The sequence below is a fragment of the Mercenaria mercenaria genome, chromosome 11, assembly GCF_021730395.1.
Source record: "Mercenaria mercenaria strain notata chromosome 11, MADL_Memer_1, whole genome shotgun sequence".
NCBI classification, from domain to species: Eukaryota; Metazoa; Mollusca; class Bivalvia; order Venerida; family Veneridae; genus Mercenaria; species Mercenaria mercenaria.
This window is the reverse complement of record NC_069371.1, coordinates 29,463,836-29,488,480: the sequence shown is the minus strand read 5'-3', so window position 1 is coordinate 29,488,480 and position 24,645 is coordinate 29,463,836. Positions and strand designations below refer to the sequence as shown.

Sequence of the window (24,645 nt, the reverse complement as noted above, 5' to 3'; positions counted from 1 at the left end):
TGTGCTACAGGGTTGGTGCGCTTGGCTTGTTGTGATCCCATATGACCTTTGTGTATGATTTATAATTTATTATTTTTTTATTCACACTTTTCTCTAAAACATGATAAAATATTAAAACCTGAAGAAAGTTATATATATATAACTTCTAAGCTTAATTATTACAACTAGCGTTTAGAATGGCATAATTTTGATATCATAATGCATAAAGTGTAATGGCTTATCACATAGCTTCAAATAAATGTACAAACAACTATAATTCTCAAGAGTGCTCTTTGTATACTTAGAAATCGTTATACATGGTAATAGGGAAAAGATATAATGTCAGTTACTACATTCAAGTAATTGAAATAATAATTCACTAAGCGGTCTTGCTATTGATAATGTTTTGAAAACAGGAAATGGTTAGTTACATTTCGCACAATATTGTTGCAAAATTAAAATTGTTTTCCTATTACATGTCAAATAATTCTATTACACTATCGTTGAAGATGTATGTCAGTCCTTTCTATTATCTTTTCCTTTTATCATTCTCTAGACTTCGACTCTATTTTAGTAGTTTAAGTGCGATCCTTGTGCAGAGTGCTATTGAGAATAAATCATATCAAAATGGTGTATGCCCTGTTATTCGCTGAGGTCCTAGTTTTGACGGTCGACCCGTAACTGACTTAGTATTAGATTTATTGGAGTATCTGGCTACGTGCAGGTTGCATGAAAATAAATCTATTATCTTTGACACTGTAATCATGGTAATAATCAAAGGGCTTGTCTGTTTTGATTTCCACCAAATTGTAACGACCTCTATCAAAATATAGTATGGACAGGAAATTGGAACAATTATCTCGGGTTTTCTTGCTTTTGTTTCGTAACGTTTTCAATTAATTTATTTACAAACTTCACGCACGGTCGTATTTGTATTCAAGTCATTTATTAAATTAATTAAATGTTATGTGTCGAACTAACGACTCACTTTGTTGTGTTCAAGCGCTTAGGACTTGAATGTCAGCGACTTTAATTGAAAAACACATGGTTCATAGTTTATACATTTGCGTTTCATTATTTTTGTTCATATGCATATTTTGCAAAACTCTGCCACTCCCATGTGACCAAATTAATCTTACATTTCTAGAAAATAATTAAAAAGACATAAGTATTCGGTGATGAAGAACAACAAATTAATATGACAATGTCTGACATATTATAATCGAATTTGCGGTACAAAGCTATGAATTACAAGTACAAGTAACTCATTTAAGGTCATTTACTTACAACGGTTATTAGTTTAAAAAGCATAAAATTTAATATTAAATCACATAGGAAAAATTATCCTTAGGTTCATTCGTCTTGTGAATTTGACATGACAAATTGGCAGGGAGTCAAACCAGATGGGCAGTTAATTCATTATTAACAATAATCATTCATATATGCATGTCTACAATACGCTGGAACTAGCGATGATGATATGATTAGAAGTAATCTACTAATTTAAAAATATACAATGGGTGTGCAGATACATTACAGAAAATGAAAACGGCCACCGATTCAATATATATATAGATGTTTTATATATAATATTTATATATATATATATATATATACTGAGTTCACTTTACATGTATGTAAAATGCTAAGAATTTACAAACTTGGTGAAAACTTTTTGTAGACAAAACTAAAAACATGGGATCAAAGTCGTTGGCAGCCTTTCGAAAAAGAACATCAACATTTCTGTTGGTCCTACTGGAAATAATGGAAATATTTCCTTACAACATAACTGTTTTGCATATTTTGTGACTTTTTTTTAAAAAAAAAAGAAAGGACGTGGTAATAAGATGAATTCCATTTAAGGTTATTTTATTTTATTTTTTGAAATTTTGTGATGTATTTACATCTTGAAATAACTTTAACATAATTTAAAAAGTTCTTTCATCAGTTTGTAAGATATTGGTAAAATTGCAAGTGGTGGGCTATCTGTGTCGTTTAGCCTATATGTTTCCATTATTTTATTATTACATTAAGTAATACAGTAAATATGTAAAATATTGCATTCAAATTTGGTATGCAAACCAACTGATATCTGCATGCCCGTCCGTGGATAAAACAATGTTCTAAGAGCAACTTGGACTTTCCACCACCATTAAAGCTTGCAGACCGTATATTGTCCAAATTGTTCTGATATAGTTTTGATATGTTCATGTTCATTTCAGACTTCAGTGCGAAGGAAATCACGTTAGCTGTATACAGTATCAATCCAAGAATAATTGGCTACTGGAACATTAAAATAAAACATCATTTTAACAATATTTTAAGGTAAGCGCACAAAATTTTATGTGCCTTTTTTACTTTAAATTTCGAAAGTTTGTTGCACTTCTCGTGCTGTGAAACGGATTATTATTTCGACAATTGGATAAAATGGGTGTTAATCGTCTCTATGCTCTTGTTTTTATGCGCTGGGTTATTTGATGACTCTTTGATTAGATGAACTGAACTTATTTTCTGCGTCCTAGAAAATAAAAAAAACTGTCAAAATTTCAACCGTTTGGTTTTATGGTCAGAAATGAATGCGAGTGATATTGTCTTCAATTTTCCCGTTACTGTTTTTTAAATGTTTGTTAATGGAAATAAATCATTTTGGACTTATAAAACGAAATACCTGAAATGTTTACCAGAGATTATTTAACAAAAAGTACGGGGTATTTTCATAGATTCAAACTGCCTATGACAGGTGTTAAAACATTGTCATGATAGGTGTTAACACATTGCCAGACCTATCAATACGAGAATATTGTTCTTAATCCGTGAGACAAACATGCCAACATATTAAATTCGATAATTCTTAACAAAAGTACAGTGTAATTACGGCAAATAGCATATAATCTTATATTTTTTACGTAAAAGCACAATGTAATTATTAGTGTTTTTGAGTGTCCAATGATAGCAAAGAAGTGGAAATTCAAAAGGTTTTCCAGCACGACACAAAATGACAGTTTGATTGAACATGTTCGCCAGCGGTAGTGGAAATGCATGCCACCGTTCATGCATTCTACTCGCGGTTTCTGCAGAATTCAACATCATTAGTTTGACTCAATTCAACTTGATATTGGAAGTTTCACCATACTAAGACTCAATGTTCTAGTGCATACTGGTCCTTTTTGTTCATTGTGTCCATTCATTGCGTCTGTATAATTGAATAACCATTTAGCTTGTGCTACAGGGTTGGTGCGTTTGGCTTGTTGTGATCCCATATGACCTTTGTGTATGATTTATAATTTATTATTTTTTTATTCACACTTTTCTCTAAAACATGATAAAATATTAAAACCTGAAGAAAGTTATATATATATAATTTCTAAGCTTAATTATTACAACTAGCGTTTAGAATGGCATAATTTTGATATCATAATGCATAAAGTGTAATGGCTTATCACATAGCTTCAAATAAATGTACAAACAACTATAATTCTCAAGAGTGCTCTTTGTATACTTAGAAATCGTTATACATGGTAATAGGGAAAAGATATAATGTCAGTTACAACATTCAAGTAATTGAAATAATAATTCACTAAGCGGTCTTGCTATTGATAATGTTTTGAAAACAGGAAATGGTTAGTTACATTTCGCACAATATTGTTGCAAAATTAAAAATTGTTTTCCTATTACATGTCAAATAATTCTATTACACTATCGTTGAAGATGTATGTCAGTCCTTTTTATTATCTTTTCCTTTTATCATTCTCTAGACTTCGACTCTATTTTAGTAGTTTAAGTGCGATCCTTGTGCAGAGTGCTATTGAGAATAAATCATATCAAAATGGTGTATGCCCTGTTATTCGCTGAGGTCCTAGTTTTGACGGTCGACCCGTAACTGACTTAGTATTAGATTTATTGGAGTATCTGGCTACGTGCAGGTTGCATGAAAATAAATTTATTATCTTTGACACTGTAATCATGGTAATAATCAAAGGGCCTGTCTGTTTTGATTTCCACCAAATCGTAACGACCTCTATCAAAATATAGTATGGACAGGAAATTGGAACAATTATCTCGGGTTTTCTTGCTTTTGTTTCGTAACGTTTTCAATTAATTTATTTACAAACTTCACGCACGGTCGTATTTGTATTCAAGTCATTTATTAAATTAATTAAATGTTATGTGTCGAACTAACGACTCACTTTATTGTGTTCAAGCGCTTAGGACTTGAATGTCAGCGACTTTAATTGAAAAACACATGGTTCATAGTTTATACATTTGCGTTTCATTATTTTTGTTCATATGCTTTTTTTGCAAAACTCTGCCACTCCCATGTGACCAAATTAATCTTACATTTCTAGAAAATAATTAAAAAGACATAAGTATTCGGTGATGAAGAACAACAAATTAATATGACAATGTCTGACATATTATAATCGAATTTGCGGTACAAAGCTATGAATTACAAGTACAAGTAACTCATTAAAGGTCATTTACTTACAACGGTTATTAGTTTAAAAAGCATAAAATTTAATATTAAATCACATAGGAAAAATTATCCTTAGGTTCATTCGTCTTGTGAATTTGACATGACAAATTGGCAGGGAGTCAAATCAGATGGACAGTTAATTCATTATTAACAATAATCATTCATATATGCATGTCTACAATACGCTGGAACTAGCGATGATGATATGATTAGAAGTAATCTACTAATTTAAAAATATACAATGGGTGTGCAGATACATTACAGAAAATGAAAACGGCCACCGATTCAATATATATATAGATGTTTTATATATAATATTTATATATATATATTTTGAGTTCACATTTTTTATGAAAATAACCATAAATACATGTATGTAAAATGCTAAGAATTTACAAACTTGGTGAAAACTTTTTGTAGACAAAACTAAAACATGGGAACAAAGTCGTTGGCTGTCCTTTCGAAAAAGAACATCAACATTTCTGTTGGTCCTACTGGAAATAATGGAAATATTTCCTTACAACATAAATGTTTTGCATATTTTGTGACTTTTTTTAAAAAAAAGAAAGGACGTGGTAATAAGATGAATTCCATTTAAGTTTATTTTATTTTATTTTTTGAAATTTTGTTAGGTATTTACATCTTGAAATAACTTTAACATAATTTAAAAAGTTCTTTCATCAGTTTGTAAGATATTGGTAAAATTGCAAGTGGTGGGCTATCTGTGTCGTTTAGCCTATATATTTCCATTATTTTATAATAACATTAAGTAATACAGTAAATATGTAAAATATTGCATTCATATTTACTGTGCAAACCAACTGATATCTGCATGCCCGTCCGTGGATAAAACAATGTTCTAAGAGCAACTTGGACTTTCCACCACCATTAAAGCTTGCAGACCGTATATTGTCCAAATTTTTCTGATATAGTTTTGATATGTTCATGTTCATTTCAGACTTCAGTGCGAAGGAAATCACGTTAGCTGTATACAGTATCAATCCAAGAATAATTGGCTACTGGAACATTAAAATAAAACATCATTTTAACAATATTTTAAGGTAAGCGCACAAAATTTCATGTGCCTTTTTTACTTTAAATTTCGAAAGTTTGTTGCACATCTCGTGTTGTGAAACGGATTATTATTTCGACAATTGGATAAAATGGGTATTAATCGTCTCCATGCTCTTGTTTTTATGCGCTGGGTTATTTGATGACTCTTTGATTAAATGAACTGAACTTATTTTCTGTGTCCTAGAAAATAAAAAAAACTGTCAAAATTTCAACCGTTTGGTTTTATGGTCAGAAATGAATGCGAGTGATATTGTCTTCAATTTTCCCGTTACTGTTTTTAAATGTTTGTTAATGGAAATAAATCATTTTGGACTTATAAAACGAAATTCCTGAAATGTTTACAAGAGATTATTTAACAAAACGTACGGGGTATTTTCATAGATTCAAACTGCCTATGACAGGTGTTAAAACATTGTCATGATAGGTGTTAACACATTGCCAGACCTATGAATACGAGAATATTGTTCTTGATCCGTGAGACAAACATGCCAACATATTAAATTCGATAATTCTTAACAAAAGTACAGTGTAATTACGGCAAATAGCATATAATCAGCTGGAGCCAGTATGATATGGTGTTTATTGCCACAAAAATGACATTTGTAAGTATTTCACCTTGTTATTTCTTTTTCGCGGTAATGGAGCCTTTTATCATATAATGAAATGCGCTTTACGTTACTAATCCTGAAACTCCTGATATTACTGTTATATTCAACAGAAATGCTTTTACAATCTTTAAAATATTCACATAATTACAGAGTAGCTTTCTGTTCGAAATTTCGTTGTTTATCAATCAAACTAGCTTTAAGGTGATTTTTTTGCACATTTCTTACTAAGAGATTAACGCAAAGTGTGATAATACTTATAAAGTGCATGCCAGTCCTGTTTACGAAGTACATTGTTCAACGAAGACATTGCATAATGGTAAACTTTGCCACGTGCACTTATAAGCGACAGGCGATTTACAGGAATTCTAGCATAAATCCGTTTGTTTTCAGATAGTGTTTTACATGTAACAGGAGAGTAAACGTACATTAACACAGAGATTCACCACGTGCTCTCGCGCTTTTAACACATCCGTTTGAATTATGAACGCGTAAAAGGTATTAAGGTCTCATGTTGAATTCAACGGTAATGACGTTAACGTGATCAGTCACCGCTGACATTCCCACGCATTTCATGGAAATTTAAATACGATGATGGCCAATATGCTGCGTTTCAAATTTAAATACGCATTATGTTAGAAAAGGATTCGCCCTTCGCTTCGGTCTTGATAAAAGGAAAAAAATACGTGCCGACTTAAGGTATCCGTTAACTTATGGCCCCATAACTTTTACAAAAGCTGAAGTCAAAACGTTTCACAGGCCAGTTACTTGCTTGATTTATTTATGATGACAGAAAACAGAATTGTACGTCCTGGTAATGCATCTGATATTCTCATAATTTTCTTCTTGTGTTCGCCAAGGTTCAGGTTTTGGCACCGTGAGTTCTTTGTCTACATAAAATGACATTGTTTATGATTACAAAATCTTCTGTCCGAGTATTCGCCGATATTATCATTTTTAATAGCATGTAGCTGACATATTGAATGCAGATTTAAATAAGCTAACAAATGGCTATTGTTTCACAGAAGAGCCGATTCTTTATTACGTTCTCGAAATACCTCCTAAATGTTCCACCCCTTTGATGATATTGATCACGCACGAACGCATGAACGCACGCATTAACCCTTGTTTCATAGTGTACTTTTATCTCCCTGCAATAATTTATCCAAACCCCGCCATTTCTTTGTTGTTATTTTGTTCACACTCCTGTGTTTCTCAATACTATTTCTTCCCCCCCCCCCCCCCCCCACCACCTAACCACACACAAACCACACACAAATACCTCACACAGAGGAAGACCAAACAATGCGTTTTCAGAAGCCCCACTTTCGGAATGTGCTTGTTGCCTAGCCCATTTCTTTTCTTTCTTTTTTAAATAATTGCTTTTAAAAGCGCGTGCATCCTGTTTCTAAAAGGATAAACATTTGACAACCGGACCGAAAATGATATAACCGTCTCTGATCATTTCACATGATGGCTGTATTGTAGATATCGAATGAACTCCGTAATATACGATACACTTGTTATAGCCTCATTCTCAGATTTCGTCAGCCCGTCACGACTTTCCGCAAAGTGTATAATGGACAGGAAATTAAAGCTATCACCCTTTACTTTCATGCTAAAACAACATCTAAAATATCAATTTCTGAACAATTTTTACTGAAATGAAAATTGAAAATTAAACAAAGACACATTTTTTTTATAATGCATAGGTGTTAAGCGTTCCCAGTATGAATTTATTTTCATGGGTTAGTTTTAGATATGTTCTATAACAATAAGTATGGCTGTTATACTCCAAAACACATGCATTATTTGACGATTTGTTTGTTTGTTTTGGGTTTAACGCCGTTTTTCAACAGTATTTTAGTCATGTAACGGCGGGCAGTTAACCTAACCAGTGTTCCTGGATTCTGTACCACACAAACCTGTTCTCCGCAAGTAACTGCCAACTTCCCCACATGAATCAGACGTGGAGGACTAATGATTTCAGACACAATGTCGTTTATCAAATAGTCAAGGAGAACATACGCCCCGCCCGAGGATCGAACTCACGACCCCGCGATCCGTAGACCAATGCTGTACCTACTGAGCTAAGCGGGCGGGTTCATTATTTGACGAAGTGCAATAATTGATACACCTGTAAATATCATGAATTTAACCTTGATGCTGCGGAGAAACAGCTTAAGATCGGACATAAAGATAAATCACGTGAATGATTTTACCATCTGACGCATTAAATTGTGACTACCCGGACAAGATTGTGTAATTAATACAAATAAAATAGGACCCTTTTATTATAGATTTTAGATTTAATTGTTTGTTTACGTCTCATCAATGTACAAACATATGATACGACATAAAACATCATAATTAATTATAATATGAATCTACACAAAAGTACATTGCCGCTCAAAGCAGAGTTATAAGAGACAATAATTATTATGATATCATAGACATCATTTACTTACATTGACAAACATAGATGAGAATTTTAAAAATAAAAGGAAAACACCGCCGCTCATCAGTTATAAAGAGGAAAATACTGATAATAAAGTGGATTTATAAATGGGTGTTACTACACTAGATAAAACAAGTATAAAACTTTTTTCTGTATTGTTCTTAATTAATCATATATTACTGATTATTAAAAGTATTTTAAAGGTAGTCTAGATAAAACAAACGAACACTTAAGAACACTTAAGATTTCTAAGATAAACTGGCTATATATTACAGGATTGTAGAAAGCCTTAAAATACAATGTTGGAATAAACTCTTTAAGAATGACTGAAGAACTGGTATTTGCCAAAAGAATGATAATCACAGAGTGATAATGCCTAGAAAACCATTATGTAATAACCAACCCATAGAAGTCATTGCAGATTAATCAAAATATTCTTCGACACCCCCACCCCCCAACTAAAAAGATCATGATTTCAACAATGACAATTCTTCAACCACGATAAAACAACATAATTGTTAGTTTGTTTGTGCAGCAAATTGTTCTTAGCAATAACATTAACAATATCCTTTTTGGAAAGCACAAAATTCAATTTCTTTTGGATATTAAAATTCAAAATAAATAATTAAAATTATTAATAATATCAACAGCTTTAGCATTGAGTACATCTCTTAAACCTTGGTATGCATTACAGTCAAACAGAACATGTATTTCATTTTTAACTGACATTTTACATCTTATTGTTCTGGAATGTTTTCATACCTTCCAGTTTCTAACCTAAGGGGGGCAATCCCACATCGGAACTTAGCATAAGCAGATCTGTGTTTGACAGATAAATGTAATCTGAGGTATGACTCTGTTTCATTATATTGTTTGAACAATCTATATGTACGTAACTTGTTTTTTCCCCGACCAGATGGACCAACTTCATCCTGAATATAGGAACTCCATGCACTAATAAAATCATCCACAGTACCTTGCAAAACTTTATCACAAAAATACTTTGATGTTGAACTTGTACACATATCTAGAGATTGTAACATATTAATACTATGATTCTTAAACTCTTACAACGAGTGTTACTTTTATAACAACAATAGGTGAAGACCTTACTGTTAGTTCTATCAATATCCATTGATTTCAACCGATGCCACTGATGGGCTACAGATTTCCATTGTTTCACATGAGGGGCCTGCCAGGCAAACTCACCATAAAGGGCATTGTTGGTGTATATTTACCAGTGCCAAGGAAGAACCGCATGACTCGGGACTGAATAGCATTTATACAGGAATATGACTTTGTACCCCAGACTGAGGAACCGTAAGCAATGACAATATGTTAAAAGCGAGAAAATATTAGTTGATATGATTTTTTATGTTTTAAAATTTCACTCAGGTGAAGATAAGTTAATGTATATGCTTGTCTTTGAAACATCCTTATCCCGATAAATTTTATACCAGCACATAAAAAGTAATAAGCAAACTGAGAAGCCCTATTCATTGACCATATTTTCTTATTCGTGAAATACTCATAAAAACGGCTTTGTCTTAAAGATGAAAAGAGTTACTTTATTCCATAATCTGTATCATATTCGGCATTGGTCGTTACGCAAATAGTATTTCGTAAATTATAACCTTTTTCTATTTACAATTCAAGGTATTTATTGATTTTCCTCTGTAATTATGCAATATATTATGTTTTAAACAAAATTCAAGTAGCATACGTGCAATTTTAAACAAGCGTATTTTGGCGATCTTGTTTCATATTACTGTAACCTTTTTAAGAGTCTTGAATGTAAATATCTGTCCAATTTGCACTAATGTTTACTAATGAAAAATATCTCGACCAAACTATCACAAATGTAAAATTCGTCTTCTATTTGATAATAATTTCGCTGTAGACTCAGACACTGTCAAGACATATTTACGAGGGTAGTGCTTGTATTTTATATAGATCCATTGACTAATGAATAATTATGTGTAAAAGTCAGTAAAATTACCGAGAAAGGTTTTATGAAGCATTATTTATGATGCGTGTGCAGTGACAAAGTACGTCAACAGTTGCAATTCATTTCAATTTGTCTGCTGATATTAATTACTGGTTTCTCTGTTATAATGCCCAAGTGCAATGTTAGATTGGGCACTTGTATCGTCCATTTGTCTAATATGATGGCTACAAACATATAGGTGGAGTTCAAACGGAGTCCTAATGCAAAATTCATGACTCAGTTAAGAAATTGAATAAAAAATAGGTATTTAGATATAAGTTCCCGCTGTCAGCTCAAACCAGACTATGATTGTTCTCTTCAATCAAATACATTTAATCTATAAATGATAGAATTCTTACAGTCAACTACCTATTCGAGTCGTATCTTATGTTTGCGAGACAGGCAGAAGTGCATTTACTCTTGAATCTCGTTCAGCATAGAACTGCCATGCCAGTCTTGAGGTCAGTATTTGAGCCTTGCCATGAGAAATCGAACATAGTGCGTTTGCGACCAGTATGGATCAAGACCAGTCTGCGCATCAACGCAGTCTGGTCAGGATCCATGCTGTTCGCTAACGGTATCTCTAATTGCAATATGCTTTGAAAGCGAACAGCATGGATCCTGACCAGACAGCACGCTTGTGTAGGCTTGTCTGGATCCATGCTGGTCGCAAACGCACTATGTTGGTTTTCTCATGATGCGGATCATTTTACGACAGAGTATTAGTGCCACGTACATGTTATTCATTAGGTATTTTCTTTACTCTCTTAGGGTTTATACATAACGAAGCTTAATTAATACAAAACAGGACACTTGATTTCTACGTTTAAACAAAGTGCATTAGAGAACTTTTTAACTGACGTGTGATTGCTTTCAAGCGTAAAGATTGCTCCATTATGATTTTTGTCAAATGCCTTTCTAATTACTCAAAGCCATCAATATTTCTAACTGAGTTTACCTAATTAACTGAAAAAAGTTAAAAAAAAATCGAATTTAAAATAACATCACATGGGAATACCAATAAATACTTAATGGCCTGCATCATCTTTGGTGCATTAATGAGTGTGATTTTTGGCAAATAGTTATCAACATGTCGAAATGAATAAACAAGTAATACATTATCGGAAGTGCATGTCAGTAAATTTTGGATAATGGGTAAACAACGGTAATACATTGATCTAGACGATTAAACCACCATAATTGCTATTTTGCAAATGTCTTAAAAACTAACTGAATTTTTTTTTCCAACATTATCTTACGCTTCGGACCATATTTCAAAATTGAAAAAACAATCATTGAAACATCTATAATTTACAAATTTACGATATACTTTTGAGGGAAGATAAACGAAATAGCTCCGTTGCCACACCTTTTCGAGAACAGGCATTTAATATGTATATGATACATGTATTTAGCCAAATTTTTTAGAAAATCAAAATCTACCCCCTGTAATGCATAAATAATTTAAGGGAGTTCTATGTACAACAAAGGTCGCTTAATGATCTTTGAATATAATAATTTAGGTGGTTATCTTAAGTGCAAGGGACTGAGACTTATAGTCTCAAATTATGATGTTCTCCCAGAAAAAAGAATTATGCCGAGATGGCCGCAAAAAAAAAATGCAGTTTGCAATGCTAGGGGACGTGATACATGTAGGTGTTGCACTTTCCATTAGACACAATCAAACCGTATCTGCAATTATTTTTTTCGGTTCCATTCTATGCTTCCAACATTATAATATTCCATATATTACATGTAGTATGACTTTTCTGGCTCATCTAATCACATGCTGTCCAGTTATCATGTCTCATTCCTACTTTATCTGACAAGTGTTCGTTTTTGAAAAATGCGCATTTGATCATCTTGGAAACGGTAAAAATATTTAGATAGACGGTGATATTTTCTTCTTAAAATGCATTTTTTTTTCTGATTAAAATATTAGTTTTAAATACTGACGATTGAATTGATTTAGCGTATTTACAATCATAGTAATCAATAAAAATAAAATAAAGAATCAAGTGGGTTAGGGTAATCCAACATGAGAAATTAGAAAGAAGATATTTACTTATACTGTCCATTTGTAAATATAGTGACTATAATATACCCACATTCATGTACTTGAGGTAAATGACAACATGTTTTTAAGAATATGCGTATTAAGGTTTGTCATGCGTATTAAGGTTTGTCCACCTAATACATATTTTTACACAAAATTGTTCTCCATAAAAAACTCAGTTATTTTTATACATCAAAATGAGTTAAAAAATGTAATTATGTTATAAAACATCTTACTGTACATTCGTTTAAGTAACCACTGTCCACCTATCAAATCTATCATTTAAACGGTCCAATATTTAATACGTTTTGGAAACTGGCTGTTAATTTCTATGCCTTATGTTTTTATAGTAAATCTTATATTTTTGGAGGAGATGGCCATACAAATTGAGTAAGATATAATAATAATCGCGTTACTTTCTGTCATAAAACATGACCTTTCTATGAATTTTGAATAAACGCACTGCAAATTCAAAGTTGTCAAAAATGCATTTTTATCATATTGTTCTGTCTTGATACAGTATATATGCATAAAATTCAAAAGTATGAAACTTGAATAAGTATTTTTTACTTTTTTGTTTTATCAAAGCTTGATTATATGATTTGTAAAGCCATTCTATCTCAAATTTCATGGTAAGAAGGTGGCTAAAAGGTCTTAGAATTTCTTCCCTTGAGTATGCTGTATTGTTTTTAACCTTATCCCTAAAATTTGTAATTCCAGTATTGCTCACATACATCATTTGATAATTAGCATCAATATCAAACGGGTCTAAGGAGTTCTAGTTCTTGTATTTTTTCAGGTTATAAATATTATTGCTTATATCTAGATTTTATTTAGCATGCATATTTGTTTTTTAAAACAAAGTTTTCCTTGCCTTGCACTTTGTTCATCTGTTTATATTCAAAAGCAAGTGAACGTGTCCTTTGCAATTTTCTTTGAAGAACTGTATTTAATTATGTATATGTTTTTCTTTAAGTATACCCCCAAGAGAGACAATATTGGACTCACTTCGTAAAGCCTATATGTCCTTCTCATTGTTCCAAAACATAAAGAAAACAATAATTGAAAACACCTTTGAACTGATCTCCAATAAGACAAACCTTATGATCTATATCCTATAACAGTCTATCTTATAATTTCGGAACTGTCTTCCTTATTGTACGTTCTTTCTCACGTCTTTTCTGGCATTAAAGAAAATAACAATGGCACCTCGGATGGTAATTTTATGTGTGGCATTTGATGCAGATCTTTTTAGTAAAACACGATTTCAAAACTCATTTAACGGGGTATGAATCCCTTTTTCTTATTTGTTTTTGCATTAACTTAGGGGAAGCATTAATCACAACGTAGCGCTCATTTTTTGTTATTTTCGAAATTTTGGTATGTTTTGTATCAGTAAATCAACCTGTTATCAAATGAATGGGGACTGATGTTCTTTTATAACATTTGCACGTTGAAAGTACAGAAGACGGTCGTCGAATTGACTCTGTAAATTTGTAAAGTTATAGAAAGAAGAATGTCACTATATCAGCAAATAGGCTAATAAGCAAAACGAAATCTTACATTTGTTTCTTTTTCCACATTGATATTAAACTCGTTGAATCAAATTGACAAAATGCTAAAATTCTAAAATCGAGTAAAATGTCTTAATGATTTTATTCAATTTCAATGAAGCTTAAAATATAACGGCTGTCAGTGTTTCATATCTATTAAGTGTTATTTAAGTAGGATTATTAGCTTGACAATTAGATGAAAACAGTTTCAGTATTTAAATGCATTGTATCACATGGTGATATGTTGATTATATGAGCTTACCTTCTTTGAAAATCTTTATTTACTGTTCAAACCTCTGTAGCAAACGGACGAAACATTTATTAGGAAAAAACCTTTATCAGGGAAGGTTTAATATAAGCTTATGTGTGTGTGTGTGTGTGTGTGTGTGTGTGTGTTGGGGTTTAACGTCTTTTTCAACAATTTTTCAGTCATATAAACGACGGTGTCTACTTGTAGCAGTGAGCACAATGCCCAATTTTATAGTGCTGCCTCACTGGAATATCACGCCGTAGACACGTGGCATGATACCCCACCCAGTCACATTATACTGACACCGGGCTGACCAGTCCTAGCACTATCCCCTTAATGCTGAGCGCCAAGCGAAGAAGCTGCTAGTACCATTTTTTTACGTCTTTGGTATGACGGGGATCGAACCCACGACCTCCCGCACTCGAAGCGGACGCTCTACCACTAGGCTACCGAGGCGGTCTAATATAAGCTTATAGCTTACTCCTTAATCCTATGACACTAATATATGTGTGTATGTAACGCATATTAGACATTTGCGAATTAATCCGATACCGAATCCGAGATTGTAATCCGACATTCATATTGTTTTTTGAGGGATAATCTCAAAATATTTATGTGCTATGATTTAATCAGAAATATCAGCAAAGTGTTGGTCGATTTAATATGAGGTTTTTAACTTGAATCTATCGTTTTTAGTAGTAAGAGCTAACAAAAAATTGTTGATTCTTTATGTGGTAACATGCTCACAAAGTTGGGCAGGTAGGTCGGTAATTTTGGTGATTTTGACAATTTTCAATTGAGTAGAACCTTTCAGAAATTAGTTTTGTCTTTTTATAAAATTAAAACAAATTGGAGAGTGTAGTAAGTTGAATTCTAACATCACTGACTATGTTCAAAGCATGTTAAATATTCTCAAGGGCCATAACATAATTATGTTAGATTAATTTGTGTAGGTCGGGAAACCAGAAGCACACAGTTTTTCTAGGCCTCGTAGTGTTTTGTTATTATGAAATTTGTTTAACACTATTCTGTTAAGTGTTAAGAAAAAGCCACATGTCTCAGACGCTATGACCTATTATCCGTGAAAACAAAAAGGGAGAACAATAGACATCTTTCTTCCTATTTCTGGCATCATTCCGTTCGTTATTAAGTGAGGTCATTGTTAAGTTTTAAATAAGGGATGCGTATTATCCGGATACCTTTGTAGTTCTGTGAGGCAAATAAAAATGTTTCTTTTTTAACTTACAGATCTTTACGTCATTATAATTATATGTAAAAAATATTTCTAAATAGGTTCAATGAATAAATTTGCAAAACACGAAAACGGGTTATAGATACATTCTTATTTCTTTCACAGGCAATCCTGGACATATTAAGTTCACCTATCATGCCGTATTTGTGATGTATCTGGGATTATGAGATGTCCATTGTACATCCGTCATCAGCCCCCTTACTTATTGTTATGAGCATCTTTTCCTTAATCAAGGAGTCAGATTTATCCAGACATAACAGAAGAAATTCTTGTACATGGTGCTCTTTCAATACAAGAAATATTGGGTCATCTATGCAGAGTTGAGATGGCAAACGAAATAAAGAATTATTATCCTTATTTACTCCCTTTTCAACACTTAGTCTACTTAAAAGCAATGTTACCTTCAACCAGATTTCATTAAGTCCTGCCCGCAAGTTACTTGTATAGAATATTCGAATCTTTCAGAGTTCCTTATTATATATGACTGTTCTGCATACATTTTTATTGGGTGGCCGTCAGATCATTGGCTATGTTAAATATGGCCTTGAGGGGGGAAATGGTTCCATTATAATCTAAAACCATAACTGATTTTTTGAGAATCGCCTTTTATAAGACTGCTAAGCTGATTTAAATATGTTTTCAAAGGCATGGAAACGTTCCTTTTGTGAGTCTAAAGAATGTGACTGCCAGGGCGTGGAGCTGGGTTTCCTCAAACAGCAACAGAGTAAACTTCTGAGATCTTCTTTGACCCATCCCCCACCCTAAAATCGCCGGAGCACAAATAATTTGACTTTTGTCCTGGGTGAAAAATATAAAATATACATTTTCTCTCTCTCCCTCCCTCCCTCTCTCTCTCTCTCTCTCTCTCTCTCTCTCTCTCTCCGCGCACATGTGTTATTTATCTTTTGTTCTGTGTGAAAAATATAAATGTGCATTTTATCTCGCTCGCTACGCTCGCATAAGTAATTTATTGTTTGTTCTAGGTGAAATATATAAAATATGCATTTTTTCTTACTTGCAACGCTCGCACCAAAAAGTCTGACAAGTTTCCGTGAGCTCTTATATATTAATACTTTGCAAGTTATTCTTCGGACAAAAGTGTGACGGAATGACGGACAAAGCGACAACTATATGCCTGCCCTTCGGGGAGCACAAACAAATATATATAATAAAAAAAAAGAAAAAAAAAAGTAACAAAAAAAAGCTCAACATTAAAATGTTAGTCAACAACTATTTTTATCATTTGAACCACTAAATGTTTTGAGAAAGTCCCTACAGTATACCCGAAGTCAGATTCGGATTCGGCATCGGATTAATTCGCAAATGTCTATTTGGAAATAAATGTTGTTTAAACCAAACCTTTACCGAGATGTTTTATAGCAAGGAAAAATGTTTCTGATGATATTGATGCCGTTACTATTTAGGACACAACTGTGACTTTAAAGGTTTTCGGACACACTTTTGTACAGATTTCAAACACAGGTCTTGAATCACAGATTATACAGCGCAAATTTCAATGCATTATATAGATCACCATTGCTTTATATATCGTCTGTTTATTGTTTAACCGATGACAGATCTTTTGAAATGAGAAATATTTGACATTTAAACTATACACATGAACTTCAGCCTGTTGCCTCTGGTTTCTATTTTAGTGTTATACTGATCCAGTTTTGTTGTTTCCTTAAGCAATATCATTTTATTTTAGTACATTTTCCAAAACGAAACAAAATCTTAACATTAATTCATTGTCTATCGTGTCTCGGAGGGTAATTTTATTTTAGAAACTTGCTAAAGACAAAACTGGCGATTGGATAAGACCCTTTAAATAAACGTTTCAAGTAAAATTGACAAAGAAGCGTACAATCGTTTGGAATCGGACTGGTTTTCATCATCCTTGTGGGAATGGCATCAGCGATTATTTCATATGATGTCATACTTATAACATAATCAATAGTTTTTGCTTTAAGGATGACTTCCCGTAATAGGCCTCAGTTTCACCAAAAGCGTACATACAACTTGATAATGTAAGCTTTGAAAATAAAATAATTTTCTCCTTTTCCCTACGGGGAATTTTAGATTTCTTTTTGATATTTGTACCAGAATCATATAATGCAGCTTTCTACCGCAAAATTTTCTCGAAACTCGAGTTCAGATTCTTATAATCAAAGAAATTATATATTTCCCATAGGCATCAATGTTAACTTCAATACCGATTATCTCCCCAAAAAATGATAAAATTTGAAAAATCTCTCGGTGAAACGTTTTTAATTTTGAATGTCTTTAAAGTAAGCAAATTTTGTTTAAATATTACCACCAAGTTACAAGATGTGAAATATGGCTGTTACACCATGTTATCCTTAAAGCTACTCGCCCATAGTTGTTCATTTCCACCAAGTTTGGCATAGAATGTATTTACAACACTGAAAAATGATAACGTGGGTGAAAATAAAAGTTACATATTGGTAATAAAATGCAAGAAGAATGTAAATTTTCTGCATTATTCCTTAACCGTTGCAACGGTTTACTGCCTTCTGCAAAATATTTTTGGTTACCGAAAATACGCTTTGTAAAGCATTCACCTTGCCACTGCCGTTCCAATGTGGCCCATTGTGTTGTGTTGCTTTAATTATTCGTTTCGTTCTCTTTGTATTCTTTTCTGTTGTGTGATGGTCACGTGCGCGTCCATCCTTCATCTATTTTAATTAGGCCGCGTTCTTGAATTGAGGCTTCTCCAGTCAGATATACATTTGTATAATTGTATGTTTTGTAAGTATCAGGCAAAGTATGTAATGCATCTTTTGATTATAAGCATACTTTTTACTCAGACTCCATATTCAAAGAAGTTAATACAGTGCATTGTAAGCCATGTTGGATATTGGCAACGAATGCATTGCATAAGTTCAGGGACAGGATACATTTTGAAATACATTTAAAGCTAACTAAAAACTAAAGGCCATTTTTCCTTTCATAATACAAACTCATTAGTTAGGCACTCTGTCATGATTGGTATATTCTGTTTATGCTTTAAGTAGTATGTTTAAACTTAGTAAATGTGTTATTTTCTTAATTGCAAACTTGTATATATTTACGTGGTTTACCATGTGAACATTTTTTATATCATTTTCTTTATCGTTATTCATAGGTTTTGATTTGTATTTAGCTAGTACAATCACAATTTCTATACTATGCTCTTTCTCTGCATACGCTAAATTATATAACACTTTATCATTTGTTTTAGCATTTATTGCTACAGTAATCCTTCTTCTTTGTTCCCCATCTTCATGTTATTCATTTGCAAATACGCTTGGAATGTAGAGTAAACTATCGGCCTACCTTGGTGTTTATGTTATTTTTACTTCTTTGCCTTCCTTAAAGTAACGTCCTTAGTCTGCAGTTCCATAAAACAACACGTTTGGTGTGACTTCACATCCAGCAGAAAGAAATAGCAAATAGAGTTGACTTTTTTACGAATTGCATATAACAGGATATACTTTGGTACCACAAAGATGCTTAATGCATTATATATGTGTTTGCTGCAGTTTTTTAATAAAATAGTTCGGGGCCACTTGTAATACATGTACATACCTATCTCAAAATTAACCTTCATAGCAATTTCGCATACCGCTCCGTCGGCCAAATCAGGATCACGCTAAAGCACAATCATTACATGAGCCGTGCCACGGGAAAACCAACATAGTGGCTTTGCGACCAGTATGGATCCAGACCAGCCTGCGCATCCGCGCAGTCTGGTCAGGATCCATGCTGTTCGCTAACGGTTTCTCTAATTGCAATAGGCTTTGAAAGCGAACAGCATGGATCCTGACCAGACTGCGCGGATGCGCAGGCTGGTCTGGATCCATGCTGGTCGCAAAGCCACTATGTTGGTTTTCCCGTGGCGCGGCTCACATTATTTTTGCGGAAGTATATGATTTTGCTTTTGCGATTGTATTAGATGCGATCAAGCGATATATCTATCATATTACAAGGGTGATTATTCTACCGGTTGTACTGATAGCTTAACCTATATCAGAACATCTAAAATTAAGTAGCAAGAAGCATAATGTAGCCTTTTTGCATGTGACTGATGCAAACCTGATCAAAGCTTATATTTTATTAAGTGGATAGGTCATGCCTTTATTGTCAAGAAATATGTAATTGTTTTGTGTTATCTCAAAATATAACTGATACGAAAGTAAAATCGAATTAACATTCACACGAAATAAACTGCTAAGTAGTTTAAATCTAAAATGTAGCATAACGATCATGTTTTACTGAAAAAAGAATACTATCATGGTAGTATGCTTCAATACAGTTAAAACAATTCATTTTCAAAACTCCCAGTTCCTTTCCCGTCCGTTGCGCAAATTCAACGTTCTGATCAAATTAAAATGTTTATGGAATCTGCAAAACATGTTTTACCTACTTTTCATTTTTTTATCTTTCTACACAATTCTATACACCTCTCAAGGTTTTGATTCCAAATATGAGCAAGTGATAGGAAGTTATCGAACTTAAACTTACGGCCATGGAGGCCTTCCCCCCATCCCATCACCAATTCCAAAAAAGTACGGGGAACTCTCTGGGAATAAGGTAACTCTACACCTGGGAATAAAATAAAGTTTAGTCCCTTTTTGATTGAAAGTGATGTAAAGAAACGCAGGAAGTGATTTCTTTTTCAAAATACAGTCTTTTTATGGCGGTTAGAGTATTCTATATACATTCTGACAATATTTGCTTGATTTGACGCGTATTGAAACAAATTGTTTCATGAAACGGTTTCCTCTCGCAATGCCAACGATGTAAATAGGGGGCCATATCATTCAGACGAAAATACTCAAATAAAGTATCACTATTTATACGTTTTAGCCGTTATTTTGGTGCTAAGAAAGTTTTTGAAAAGAATTTGATTACCTATACATGTTTCGATTCATGAAAGGTCGTACACGCCATAGTATTAATAAAATAGAAGTCTATTGGAAAACAAATGGTGATCTCTAGCCATGAATTATGCATATATATGATGCAGCAAATAATAACTCTGATTAAAGCCAGAACAGTCTGATTAAAGCAATTGTCGCTTAAAGCCACGGGTCCTTTGATCTTTATTACACACTTGCCTGTCATTGTACTGTTGATAACTTTTAGACTGAGCACGAGCCTATGAATTCAACGTGTCATTACTAGTCACATAACGCGTCTTCAAACGAAATTTCTATCCAATATTTATGATAGGCAGTATTACATCTATGAAAATGTTTTATTATCCAATTAAAAGCATTATTTATGATAGGCGGTATACCATCTATGAAAATGTTTTATTACACAATTTGTCGCCTGAAAATGACGGAACGGTCACATGTCCTTGATGATTATAAGGTGTCACATTTGTTTTACTTTGCTCCATACTACCCTTGGTAACCGGAGGAGGAGAACGTTATCTTCGATTATCTAATGACATGTAATAACTATTTAATAACATTGTCGGTTTGAAAACATTCATTAGTAGTGTAGATGCTGTGGATTTTTGGCGTTTAATCTGAAAGTAGAATTGTTCGTTGATGAACGTTTATATTCTTATTGTTTTCGGTATTTAGTTTAATAGCTCGTCATGTTAACCATAGGAATTCAGAAACATGTTGAAAATTTATAGGTGCTTCAAAGTCTTATTCAGAATGATAATATTTTATTAGTAGTTTGTCGTCATTGGTCCTTATCTTAATTGTGTACGAAGAGTGCATGCCCGTCAAATGTTTCCGTGTATCTTATATCACTAGTGTTGTGTTACTTTGAACCACAGAACCATTTTATATTACAAAGTATATCTTTCCCAAAGGTAAGAATTTACATTTTATAGTTTAAGCATATGCGAAAGGAGTCGTTAAGTGCCGCGTGGCGATTGTAAGAAGTCGATCAATAGTAAGACATGCTTTAAGTTGTTTTAATATATTCAATTCAAAAGATGCAGAGTGTTGCTTGCTTGTTTAGTTAATGTGTTTATGTTCTGGTCACATGACCTATAGGGAAATTAACTTTTAAACATTCTGAAATCTGATTTCTGTCCTTGGACTCATTGTGTCAATTTAATATTCTTTGATACGTGTCATCAAGTACTAGTACCTAATTAACCTGTTTTTGTTTAATCTTCTCTTATGCATAATTCGGTTAAGGCGAGCCTGCTGTGGGTTAAAGCAGTCATTATAAGAAATGTATGACTACATGATGGCGCTAGATTTTTTGACTAGGTGTTGTTATTGTATCTAGTCCGTTGTGATCATTGATTCAATTCAATAGTTTCAAATAGAATTCCGTTTAGGCCGATGCTAGGGCGTGAGAGAGAGTGTATGCGTGGCACTTCTTTTAATTCATGAATAAATCAGTTAAACAACGACACTGCGTATAGATTGTCCATTATATACTGTTTCTTTTTCGGTTTCGTTCCTTCGAGTCACACTGACACAATTTATGTCATATGATTATTTTCCAAATGATTCCGGAAAAGATGAGTTCATATTTTTCCTTTTCTATCGTATTTTTGGCTTTACCTCATACAACGGCAATTTACATAAAACAGATTTTTATTTCTGTGAGATATTGCTTTCTTAATTGTTGTTCTATTAAATTGACATTTCTAGTTTTTGTGAAGTTTTAGATTGCCATAATTAGTGTTGTAGCCCACATGAAATCAAGTATTATTTCACAAGAAAAAAAAACACATGATTATTTGCCAATATCTCCTTTGATGAATTTTAACTTGTAAATTTAACCATGTTCTTTCCTAGAGTGCGCAAATGATGATCTGTTACGGTAATTATTAAATAACATTTCATCACGTTTGTTCGGCTACTTATTTTCGTATCCTACTTACATGTTATTTCACGGCGTTGAACATTGGTGTTTTTCTAGATAACTTCTCAGATACATAGATTTAAATCTCATGATAGTCCAGTTTTGTTTCAGAATGTCCATTATTTCAGATGACACATTTGTATTTTAAATGGAAATGCGTCATGATTCTCAGTTCAATCTCTGACTGTTACTCATGTTTCAATGTATAAGAGTATCTGATAGGAAACACATTGATTGCATAAACTGCATTATGTCCAAGACCATGAAAACAAAACACTTCTTTCGCCTCTTTGTCTTTTTTTATCAGCACATCACGACCTTTCCAAAAAAGTATAATAGGCAGGAAATAGAACATATTGCCAGTGGCTTTCATGTTAATGATTACTTGATGTTAAACCATGCGGTAGGAACAGCATTATTTCTGTATAAATGTCATTTTAAAAACTCGTTAACTTAGAATGGCAATTCGTTGATTGTATTTACCTAATGAAATACTCAAAATTAGATTTGTCAAAACCTGAATCTTTTATTTTGACAACGATAATTACGTAATACATGAGTAAAGTGTGGAATTCTTTCTACGGAGACACTTACATATTTTGCAACTTAAAATAGATTGATTAATCGTTAATAACAGAGCATAATCAAGTACTTATCGATACCAATACTCTTAAAATGTAGGTGTGTACAAGCCCATATTAAGAACGTTCACTTGATACTTAATACAGTCGATACAACATGAACAAACTTACAATATGTTGTAATTAGTCTCGTACTATAAACGCCATGTTAATCAGACTTAAATCGTGCCCTGTCATATCCAGTCTGCAACGTCATGAAGGAAACTTTGACATTTAAATATGTCGTGTCATGTGTAAAGAAACTTAAACATTTAGGCCGTGCCCTTCAACATTTAAGATAGGCTCAAGGATTAAGTCAATCGAAGGAAAAAGTATTATAAGCCAAGACAATATTCAAACACATACAATCATACATGGGCGGTAATGGATGTTTTGGATATGTCTTCATTTATATTTGAATGAATTAATACAAATTAAATTTACTTAATTGGTACTTAATTGGTAGATATTATCTACTGGCTTCCCTTTCATAACGCCATATAGCAAGAATTAAACCGGTCACATATACCATCGGGTTGTCTAATATGATCGTTACGGTCCATATAATTTTAGTTCGGACGAACATCAGCAAAAGAATCTTGTTACACAGTCAAGAAATAGAAAAAAAATATAGGAGCCGCGACCACGCAGTCTGGTCAGGATCCATGGTGTTCGCTTTCAAAGCCTATTGCAATTAGAGAAACCGTTAGCGAACAGCATGGATCCTGACCAGACTGCGCAGACTGGTCTGGATCCATGCTGGTCGCAAACGCTGTTGGTTTTCTCATGGTGCGGTAGTAGTATTTTCATATCATCAGATTTGCAATCAGACTGGGAATCATACCCTGCTAATCTAAGCTACAAAGCAGACAACGGACGAACCAGTCTTGGGGTCAAACTTTCGAATGTCTATTTTCGGGCATTTAAGTTAGGAATACTGTTTACTCTTATAAGTTTTTTATGCGATAAGCATCATATTAATTGTGCAATTTTGTCGCCGTATCTGTTAGAACCTGATATCATGTTTGTAGGAGATAGTGCTGTTATTTCACAAGTTTTGATAGCATGAATCATACTTCTTGACTTCACTTTGTAATTTATTGACATAATAGAAGATTTCCATATTTAATAATTTAGTAGTAATTTAGTATATTTTCATTTTAAAGTCCACATATTAATATCTATTCTTACCGTTTTTGTCTGTTCTTTTAATGTGTTTTAACGCCCTGTCTTCTGAAGAGGAATTTAAATACAAATAGTTCAGTCTGTTATAAAAGAAAACTGTGTGAAACAACTTCGACGTCTCTTTATACGACCCAAACAAGAATACACAACAGAACGTTTTAGCTTACGTGTACAAAAATTCAAACTGAAAATTACATCACATATAATGCATGTATCGTCGTTGGTGCATTCAAGGAGTACACTTCACCAAACCATTTATTTACACTTAAAACTCACGCTTGATCAAGCGCTCGATATGGGGGG

General features: G+C 33.1%; 1 protein-coding gene across 3 annotated transcripts in view; it reads left to right on the top strand.

Annotated features, from left to right (window-relative positions):
• The window catches only part of LOC123531845 (5-hydroxytryptamine receptor 1D-like), a 241,177-nt gene that overhangs the window by 204,440 nt on the left and 12,092 nt on the right, over positions 1 to 24,645 (top strand). For all 3 annotated transcript variants that reach the window (XM_053517050.1, XM_053517048.1, XM_053517051.1), the window contains 2 exons: positions 2,202 to 2,304; positions 5,412 to 5,514. The gene's annotated coding sequence lies outside the window, so the exon portion shown is untranslated. The remainder of the gene's footprint in view (positions 1 to 2,201; positions 2,305 to 5,411; positions 5,515 to 24,645) is intronic.